Below are 11,694 nucleotides of genomic sequence, written 5' to 3'. Positions count from 1 at the left end.
AATTAGTAATAAGCAGCAATATATGGTAAGCAAAATCCATAATCCAACACTTATAATGGAAAGAGAGAAAAATGAAATGAAAACTAAACTAAAACTAACTAATTAACTACCCTACTAACTAATTAACTAACTAAAATAAATGGTTATCACTGGTGTTTGGAAGTGTTGGACGAGGGGTAGAAGAAGGGAAGAAGAAAGGAGAAGGAAAGAAATGGAAAGAGGGGAAGAAAAGAGAAGTGTTGAGAAAAGGGGATCCGCGCGTACGTGCACATGGCGCGCGTGCGAGGGTTGTGGTGCAATGGACCCGACGCATATGCGTACAGGGTGCGTCCGCATCGAAGGATTATTCCGAGAGTGGTGCGCACGCGTCATGTGCGCGTGCGCGCGAATAGGTTTGTGCCAAAGGCACAACGTTGGCGCGGCGCAGGCACAACTCTCTGGAAAATAGTGGAGGGTGGAACTTCTCAATCCACGCGTACACACGCATTACGCACACGCGTGGATGGTCCAAAACGCTTGATGCACGTGTATGCACGCAGTGCGCGTACGCGTGGATGGTGCTCTGTTTTTCAAAATTTTTCTATGTTTTTGCACTAATCTAAGCATTCCAAACCTCCAAACAGCTACCAAAACACCATAAAACCTTATTTAACATATTAAACTACCAAATATACTCAACTAACTAAACAAAACATGAAATTAGACTAATTCTACCAAATATTTACAAAAGAGAAAATGAAAATATTTTACCATGGTAGGGTGTCTCCCACCTAGCACTTTTATTTATTGTCCTTAAGTTGGACTTATGGGGAGCTTCTCTCAAGGTGGCTTGTGCTTGTACTCATCTTGGAACTTCCACCAATGCTTGGACTTCCAATAAGCTCCATCATTCAAGATTAATATCTCCAAGCTTCGATGGAGTTCTCCACAAACCTTGGGCTCCCAATGTTGATCCTCATGTGTTCCCGGATCCCATATTTTGTCTTCACACCCACTCCAAGTTGATTATCATTAATCCATGTGGGTGGTGAGCAAGGTGAATTCTCAACAAAGTGACCAAAAATCCTTCTAGACCCATGTACTCTAGTTATACACCAACCTTTGCTATCAAGCCTTGGACATATGACCATAATGAACCTAAAATGATGCTTCCAACCACTAACCATCTCTTTTTTACTCTTAAAGCCACTAATTTTTCTAAGTTAACCATCCATCTCAAGCAAACCATATTCAAGGGGAATAACAAAGCTTAGGTATAAGGAATTTACCCACTTGAATGAGAGAATGGATGGTGGTGGCTTGGGGAGAGGTATCTCCAATGTGCTTGCAAGCTCTACTCCCTTGTTTGCTTCCTTGTCAATCTCCAACTCTTCATAAACTTCTTCATTCTCAATCCTTTGTTCATCAACTTCATCTAACTCTTCTCCATCACTCAAGTCATGAATGGGAGGTTAGAGAAATCTACCTCCACATCACTTTCAAATTCATTGGGAGAAGGTTCTTCAAATTCAAAGGATTCTTCACTAAGAAGATTGGATGCATGACCTTCATCACCAAGGGAACTCAATTCTTGCTTTATTCTCTCCAAGTCTTCATATAGAATATGCCTCGGAGGTTGTGCACATTCCTTCTCAACATCAAATTTACTATTCTTGGAGGGATTTTCTTTGATTTTAGCTTCCCATGGAAGTTCTGCATCTCCTAAGTCTTCAATCACTTCTTCCTTTTCTTCAATAATCATAGGCTTCTCTAATTGTTCTAATACAAAGTGGTATTCCTCACTTTCCACCGGAGTTTCCAATCTCTCCTTCATGCTATGCTCTTTAATTGATTCTCCACATGTGACCATGGGAGTGCTTTGAGTGCTCAAGCATTGGGAGGCTAAAATGCTTACTACCTTGGTCAAGGTAGCCATAAATTCTAGTGTCTCCCTTTGTATTTCTCCTTGCCCTTGAAGTATAAGGCTAAGGATTTCATCCATTAAGGATTGGAGTGGATAAGAGGGTTCATTGTCTTGGAGAAAGGGTTCATTATAGGAAGGTGGTTCTTCTTGGTAAGGTGGTGGTGTGTATTGAGTTGATTCTCGGGAGTAGTAATCTGGGAATTGTGGTTCCATATATGGCTCATATGGTTCAAAAGGTGGTCGGTATGGTGGATAAGGATCAGAGTCATATGGAGGTATTTGGTGAAAAGAGGCTTGTGAGTATAGTTGATGATCATGTTGAGGATATAATTCATAGGCATATGGTGGTGGTTCTTGAAAGTCACAAGGAGATTCACCATAGCCATTTGATTGGTATGCATCATGGAATGGCTCTTCTTCATAGTGCATTGGTGGAGGTTGTTGTCAAGAAGATTGATCATATACATATGGCTTCTCCCACCTTTGGTTGTCCCATCCTTGATACACATCTCCATTATAGTCCTCATCACCTACAACATAGTTGTAATCACACTCATAGCCAAAATGAGAATTCATAATGGAAAGAGAAAACAAAAATCAAAAGATAATGGAAAATAAGAGAAATAAAATTCTACAATTAGCGAATAAAGCAATATATTCACACTATTCACATATGTACAATAACCAATAACATAACACCATTGCAATTCCCCGGCAACGGCGCCATTATGGCAAGAAAGTAAACTAAGGCCTAAAATGGTCTTGGCAAGGGTTGGTGGTCAAGGATCTCTATCCTAATCACTAACCACAATATGAGAATTGGTAAGGATTAATCTCATTAAATCATCTTCTAACTTAGTAGTAAAGGAAAGTCAAATGAGCTATATCAATCCTAGTCCATAAGTCCTAACTCTCCACTAATTCAATTAGTGAGAACTAGAGTCAATGGATCCCAATCATCAATTACTTGGACATTAGTAAGTCAAGAGTTCCTAAGTTACCTTTCCAAGCCAGGAACATAAAACTCTACTCTAAAATCCAACCAAGCATTTCATCAAACACTTGGAAGGCATAAAAGGAAAGCATAGTAAATTGATAACAAGAATAGAATGTAACAACAATTATTGAAATGAATTAACAACAACAATCAAAAGAAACACATTTATTATGAATTACCTTGATTGAATTGAAAGAGAGTAGAAGAAACAAAAGTAGATCTGCAACAAAACACAAGAACAACATAAAGGAAATTACAATAAAAGAATAGAAGAAGATGAATGTAGCAACAAGGAATTGAAAGGTAGAAGTAGAAGAAAGAAAAGATTAAAACATAGATCTAAGAACTAAACCTAATCCTAATCCTAATTCTAGAGAGAAGAAAGAGCTTCTCTCTCTAGAAACTACTTCTAAACTAATCCTAATGAGTGAAAATGAACTAATGTCCCTTCGCTCTTCAATCCTTGGCTTTAAATAACAGTTTAGGCGCCAAAGTTGGTTGGAATTGGGCCCCACAACCCTTGAGAATTCGTTGGTCACGTTTTCATTAAAAAATCATAAACCAGCACCGACGCGTACGCACACAGCACGTGTACGCGTCCATGGGGTGATTCGCAAGGTGCGCGCAAGTGCCAGGTGCGCGCGCGCGTCCATGGGCGAGTTCAACTTCATTGACTTTTCATGATTTCTCCACTTTGCATGCTTTCCCTCTTCACTGCTTTGATCCATTCCTAGCCTTTTCTATCTGAAATCACTAACAAACATATCAAGGCATCTAATGGAATCAAGGAGAATTAGATTTAGCTATTTTAAGTCCTAAAAAGCATGTTTTCACATCTAAGCACAAATAAGGAGACAATCACAAAACCATGCTAATTCAATGGATAAATGTGGGTAAAAGGTGATAAAATCTCTTAAAATCAATACAAGATAAACCGTCAAAACGGGGTTTATCAACTACCGTTCGTCCTCTCAGTGAAAATGGTCCAGGTGCGCTGTCACCGTACGGCTAATCATCTGTCGGTTCTTGATCATGCAGGAATAGGATTTACTATCCTTTTATGTCTGTCACCACGCCCTACAGTCGCGAGTTTGAAGCTCGTCACAGTCATTCAATCCCTGAATCCTACTCGGAATACCACAGACAAGGTTTAGACTTTCCAGATTCTGAAGAATGCTGCCAATGGATTCTAGTTTATACCACAAAGATTCTGATTAAGGAATCCAAGAGATATTCATTCAAGGTTATTTGCATGTAGAACGAAAGTGGTTGTCAAGCACACGTTCATAAGTGAGAATAGTGATGAGCGTCACATAATCATCACATTGATCATGTTCTTGGGTGCAAATGGATATCTTAGAATAAGAATAAGTGTGAATTGAATAGAAGAACAACAGTACTTTGCATTAATACTCAAGGAATAGCAGAGCTCCACACCTTAATCTATGGTGTGTAGAAACTCCACCGTTGAAAATACATAAGTGATAAAGGTGTTCATTGGTTCTGGCCCCAGAGAGGGAACTAGGATAACCAAGACTTAATGGTTCAAAAAGACCAAATGGTCTAAGAGAGACTCCCAATACAATAGTAAAAAGTTCTATTTATACTAAACTAGCTACTAGGGTTACAAAGATAAGTAATTGATGTAGAAATCCACTTCCGGGTCCCACTTGGTGTGTGCTTGGGCTGAGCTTGAGCTTTTCATGTGCAGAGGCTTCTCTTGGAGTTAAACGCCAAGTTGTAACGTGTTTTTGGCATTTAACTCTGGTTTGTGACGTGTTTCTGGCGTTTTACTCCAGAATGCAGCATGGAGCTGGCATTGAATGCCAGTTTGCGTCGTCTAAGCTCCAATAAAGTATAAACTATTACATATTTCTGGAAAGCGCTGGATGTCTACTTTCCAATGCAAATAAGAGCACACCATTTGGAATTTGGTAGCTCTAGAAAATTTATTTCGAGTGTAGGGAGGTCAAAATCCAACAGCATCTGTAGTCCTTTTTCAGCCTCCAATCACATTTTTGCTCATGTCCCTCAATTTTAGCCAGAAAATACCTGAAATCACAGAGAAACACACAAACTCATAGTAAAGTCCAAAAATGTGAATTTTGCATAAAAACTAATAAAAATATCCCTAAATGTAACTAGATCCTACTAAAAACTACCTAAAAATAATGCCAAAAAGCTTTTAAAGTATCCGCTCATCAGTCCCCAAGCAAGCACTAATCGTAAGAGAAAATGAAATGAAACAGAGAAGAATGCATGTCCTTATTTAGCAGATAATTGAACTTGGTTCATCGGATTTTATGCAGATCAATGGTAGCTCATTTATTCTTTTGCTGATAGATAAGAAATGTTTCTTCAAAGGTTCATTAGACTTGCTGCTATACTGTCTTACTTTTGCTTGATCCCTTGCTAGATTTTTCTTCTTTATTTTGCTTAGAAAGCTTATTGCTTAATGAAGGCTTGGTGGAAAATGTTATAGCAGCCTTTTGGCTCAATTTTGCTCAACATTTCTTCACCACAGACACATAGCTCACATTTTCTTCCTAAGAACATTGATGCCCAGCATCTCTTTGGATCACTAAATGTTTTGTAGCTAGGTTACTCTTGATAGTGGACTTTTGGTTGGCAATCCCAAATCAATTAATCTAAGTGGCCAAGTTTCAAAATACTCATCAGAACCTACTTTTCAAGCATATCCTAGTACAAAAACACCACAGGCATATGTCCTAGGGTCCAAGCTATTGGTGTCTAGCCTTATTGTTTGTTTCTTTGCCAATTCTTGGCTTTTCTCTTTCTTTTCTTTTTCTTTTGATTCATTCTCAAGGGAATTTCATTGATTAAAGACTTTATAGCAGCAAGCTAGTTCATACTTCAAGGAACATGTTATTATGCAGCATTTATTTTATGAGCTACTCATTAAATCAAGCAAATACAACCACTAACTTTCATTCAAACTTCTACAACATTGAACATTCACTTTCTATTTCAAACATTTTCCTTTTATTCAAGCAGCAGGAAAACAATACAAAGTATTCAGGCTAATGATGGATGACATAAATTATGCAGATCCAAGCATTTATTAGCAAACATTTTCACCTAATTGAACACTTTAGTAAGACATATAGGAATCTCTAAATTAAAATACTTTACAGCAACAAGGATTGAGTATTCAATACAACCTGTTGGGAATGTCTCTCATCTTTTCTTCTGTTGTATCCCTTGGATGATAATGCAGATCCCTTTCACAGATTAAGTGTTTCCCTGCATAATCCTTAGAAGTTGCTTGCTTCTCAAGCCTTTAAGCAATTAGTTAATATGCATGAACTGTGTATGGCTTTTAAATTTACTTTGGTGTGTGAACACCAAACTTAATCCATTGCCAATGTTTTTGGATGCAGCAAGTTAACCATTTGTGAATCTTTTTTTCTTTGCTAAAGGTTATAAAGCTGAAGCTAGAAAACAATGGTTAAATAGTTTATCTGATTGCTTGGAGCTAGTAACCATTCATGCAGAAGGTGAAAATGTATTTTTAAATAAGATTTTTGGTGGAACACCAAACTTAGCATCCTTCATTCTCCCTCAAATTGTTTTGGTGTGCAACACCAAACTTAGTTTCTTGCAATACAGATAAAACTAATTAGCCTTTTTATTGAAATAGTTGAAAAAGAGAACTACCTCAGGTTGGGTTTCCTCCCAACAAGCGCTTCTTTATTGTCACTAGCTTGACATCTTTCATTCTTGCTCAATTTAGGTTATGGACATCTTTTTCTTTGTCCCATTGGCCTCCCAAGTATTGCTTTTCCCTGTGACCATTTGCTGTGAAATGACTCTTTGTTGCTTCATCTAGCAATTCAAGGCTTCCATAGGAAAAAACCTTTGCCACCAAGTATGGACCAGTCCATTTGGATTTGAGCTTGCCAGGGAAAACCATAAGCCTGGAGTTATATAAGAGTACTTGCTGTCCTGGTTTGAATTCCTTCTTTGAGATCTTCTTGTCATGCCACCTCTTAGCTTTTTCCTTGTATATCTTGGCACTTTCATAAGCTTCTAGCCTAAACTCATCCAACGTATTTAGTTGTAGCAGCCTCTTCTCCCCTGCTGCTTGAGAATCAAGGTTGAGGAGTTTAGTGGCCCAAAAAGCCTTATGTTCAAGCTCTACAGGGAGGTGACAAGATTTGCCATATAACAGCTGAAAAGGGGACTTCCCAATAGTAGTTTTGAATGCTGTCCTATATGCCCAAAGTGCATCTTCTAGTTTTCTGGCCCAATCTTTCCTAGTTGCTCCCACAGTCTTCTCCAAAATTCTCTTCAACTCCCTATTTGCAAGCTCTGCTTGGCCATTGGTCTGTGGGTGATATGGTATGGCTACCTTATACATCACCCCATATTTGTGAGGTAGTTTCTCCATCTGTTTGTTGCAGAAATGGCTGCCACCATCACTAACCAAACCCTTAGGTACTCTATACCTAGTGAATATGTGCTTCTTTAGGAATTAAAGGACAACTTGTGCATCACATGTGGTTGTGGCTATAGCTTCCACACACTTTGAGACATACTCCACTGCTACAAGTATGTATTTGAAAGAGTATGAAGGAGAAAATGGGCTCATGGAATCAATGCCCCATAAATCAAAGAGTTATACCTCTAGGATGTAGCTCTGAGGCATCTCACTCCTTTTTGTTAATCCTCCACCCCTTTGGCACTCATTGCACCGATGAACAAACTCTCTAGCATCTTTAAATATGGTAGGCCAATAAAATCCGCTTTGAAGTACTTTGACTACTGTTCTTTCTAGCCCAAAATGTCCACCATAGGCTGAACCATGACAATGTGATGAGTAGATAATTTATACGCTTTTTGGCATTGTTTTTATATAGTTTTTAGTATGATTTAGTTATTTTTTAGTATATTTTTAGTAGTTTTTAAGCAAAATTCACATTTCTAGACTTTACTATGAGTTTGTGTGTTTTTCTGTGATTTCAGGTATTTTTTGGCTGAAATTGAGGGACCTGAGCAAAAATCTGATTCAGAGGCTAAAAAAAGGACTGCAGATGCTATTGGATTCTGACCTCCCTGCACTCGAAGTGGATTTTCTAGAGCTACAGAAATACAAATGGCGCGCTCCTAATTGCATTGGAAAGTAGACATCCAGGGCTTTCCAGCAATATATGATAGTTCATACTTTGAGCAATTTTTGATGATGTAAATTGGCGTCAAAACGCCAGCTCTTTGCCTTTTTCTGGCGTCAAAACGCCATAACTGGCATAAAAGTTGGAGTTAAACACCCATACTGGCACCAAAGCTGGTGTTTAACTCCAGAAATAGCCTATGCACATGAAAGCTCCAATGCTCAGCCCAAGCATACACAAAGTGGGTCCCAGAAGTGGATTTCTGCACTACCTATCTTAGTTTACTCATTTTCTGTAAACCTAGGTTACTAGTTGAGTATAAAAGTTACTTTTAGAGATTTATTTTATACCTCATGACATTTTCACATTTTACATTGTATTTCTATGGCATAAGTCTCTAAACTCCATTGTTGGGGGTGAGGAGCTCTGCTGAGTCTCGATGGATTAATGCAATTACCATTGTTTTCTATTTAATCACGCTTGTTTCCATTCTAAGATATTCATTTGCACTTAAACGTGATGAATGTGATGATCCGTGACACTCATCACCATTCTCAACTTATGAACGCGTTCCTGACAACCACCTCCGTTCTATCTTAGATTGAATGTGTATCTCTTAGCCTCCATTTCGAAAGATTGGAGTCTTCGTGGTATAAGCTATAATTATTGGCGGCCATTCCTGAGATCCGGAAAGTCTAAACCTTGTCGTGGTATTCTGAGTAGGATCTGGGAAGGGATGACTGTGACGAGCTTCAAACTCGTGAGTGTTGGGCGTAGTGACAGATGCAAAAGGATCACTGGATTCTATTCCAACATGATCGAGAACCGACAGATGATTAGCCGTGCGGTGACAGCGCACATGGACTATTTTCACTGAGATGATGGGAAATAGCCATTGACAATGGTGACTGATAAACCCATATTTCATGGTTTATCTTGTGCTCAATTGAGTGGTTTTTATCAAGTCTTTACCCACTTATTCATACTATTTGCATGATTTTACATTTGCCTTCCTAATTATGTGCTTTGATTGAAAACATGCTTCTTTGACCTTAAGTTCCCTATGTTTAATCCTCTCTTATTACCATTAGATGCCTTGATATATGTGTTAAGTGATTTCAGAGATTACAAGGCAGGAATGACTCAGAGGATGGAAAGTAAGCATGCAAAAGTGGAAGGAATACAAGAAGTTGGAGAAACTGCTAAGCTGTCTAGCCTGACCTCTTCGCACTCAAACGGCTATAACTTTATCTACAGAGGTCCAAATAACGCGGTTTTACTTGCGTTAGAAAGCTAACATCCGGAGCTTCGATTTGATATATAATTTATCATAGTGACTGATGACAAGTCATCATATACCCATTTTTCAAGCTAATTTCACTTGTTTTGTTAGCATTTATGCACTTTCTTGCATCCTAAGTAAGTGATTTGGAGTGAAAATGCATAACTTCTCTAAATCAAGCAACCACCATGAAATTAATGTTAAATCATAAACAAGACTCGAACACGGACCAAGGAAGAAGCCAAGAACTAAGGTTGAGTGCCATGCCAAGAAACCAAGAAAATTGATAGAGCAAGTGTGCCAGCCGTGTTTCGAACACGGGCCTTCATTTTTGAAACACTGCCCTGCCCTCCGCGAGGGCAGGGCAGCATTTGGATTGGTGCACAAATCTGGCGCACCACACCAAATCCTGGCAGCACCAAATTTTTCTGCCCTGCCCTCCGCGAGGGCAGGGCAGCATCCTATGCACCAAGAAAATTTATGGCGCACCAATTCTTGATTCTGGCAGCACCAACAGCGCACCAAGGCAATTTCTGGCGCACCAACTTTTCCTGCCCTGCCCTTGGCGCGGGCAGGGCAGCATTTCACGCACCAAGGCCGCACCAGCCCGCATCAGACCGCACCAAGGACGCACCACAACGCACCAAATCCTGCCCTGCTCTCCACAAGGTCAGGGCAGCCTCCTGGGAGCTACCATTTCGGGCCGAAAAATTCAATTAAAATTCCAATTAAATTCATTTCTTCACCAAATCAAAAGCCCATCCAAATCCCAAAATCCAAGAATAGAAAGTGTATAAATAGGAGCTAGTTTGATGTAATTAGGACCTTTTTTGACTTACCTTTGGCTTAGCTTTTAAATTTGGCACTTTTTTTGAGCTTTGAATTTCTTGTAATTGTTCTTGAGAGACTTGACCGAGAGCTTAGAGGATTAAGGGAGAATTGACTGATCTCCTTCCTCATTCTTACTCGGGCAATTCTACTCTTCTGTTTCTGAGTTTTGGGTGTGTGAAATTGAGGAAATTCTGTCTCAATTCCCATCTAAAATCTCTTTAAACCCTTTTCTGCAGAATTGAATTTGATTTCTGTTCTTCTACTGCTTCTTCTTAAATTTTCTGTCAATTGCTTTGATAACTTGGATCTGGGAAGGAAATTGGGTTTTAGGCTCTGCTACCTAAGCTCTTGAGTCCTGAGATCACAATTTACTTGGGTTCTTCTGTGAACCTTGCTGCACTTTAATTTCAATTTCTGTTTGAATCCTCATTTCTTCCAATTCAATTTCTGTTTTATCAATTGTTGCAATTTACTTTCTCTTTGTTTAGATTCTGCAATTCCAGTCCTCAAATCCCTTTTACATTCAAGCAATTTACATCCTTCAATCCCTGTGGGATCGACCTCACTCATGTGAGTTATTATTACTTGATGCGACCCGGTACACTTGCCGGTGAGTTTGGTGTTGGATCGTTTTCCACACATCAAGTTTTTGGCGCCGTTGCCGGGGATTGAAATAGATTGACAATGATTAAGTGAAGTGGTGGTCTAGATCAAGCACTTTTCTTTATTTTTAAACTAACACACTAACTGTTCGAGATTTTGCCTCTACTAACTCTAACTGCACTCAGGTTACAAAGTGCTCTATTTTAGTTTCTGGCTCTGTTTGTGTTTCTGCTTTTGTGACAGGAGGAAAGAGCAATGAATCCACACCTTTTGATCCTGAAACACTTTGGAAGTTGAGCAAGAATAAGGAATGTCAAGCTAGTGACATTAAAAGAGCGCTTGTTGGGAGGCAACCCAACCTGAGGTAGTTTCTTTTCATAGCTTTTCCAATAAAAATGTTGAGTAATTGGTGTGGATTGCAAGGAGCTAAGTTTGGTGTTGCACACCAAAACAATTTGAGGGAGAATAAAAACTTCTAAGTTTGGTGTTCCACCAAAATATCATTTAAAAACACATTCTCACCTCTTGCATGATTCTAGCTCCAAGCAATCAAACATTATTCAACTGTTGAATTATTTTCTAGCTTTAATTTCATTAACCTTTAGCAAGGATACATGGTTTTAAATATGGTTGACTCGTTGCATCTGAGGCAGTGGCAAACAATTAAGTTTGGTGTCCCTGCACCAAAAATCAATCCTGGAACCACACTCAGTTTATGCATACTAACCATACAGTTAAGGGCTTGAGAAGCAAGCAACTTTGAGAATTATGCAGGACATAATGTTGATAATTGAAGATATTATGCATCTTAAATCAAAGAGAACACAACAGAAGGAAGAATCAAAGGGCTGCAACTTCAAAGGTTGTATCTAAACTTAATCCTTGCTGCTGTGAAATGCTTTGAACATGGGAACCATTGTATGTCTTGCTAAAGTGTTTATTTAGA

The sequence above is a fragment of the Arachis duranensis genome, chromosome 6, assembly GCF_000817695.3.
Source record: "Arachis duranensis cultivar V14167 chromosome 6, aradu.V14167.gnm2.J7QH, whole genome shotgun sequence".
Taxonomy (NCBI): Eukaryota; Viridiplantae; Streptophyta; class Magnoliopsida; order Fabales; family Fabaceae; genus Arachis; species Arachis duranensis.
The sequence above is the reverse complement of the archived record's forward strand: the minus strand, read 5'-3'. Positions refer to the sequence as shown.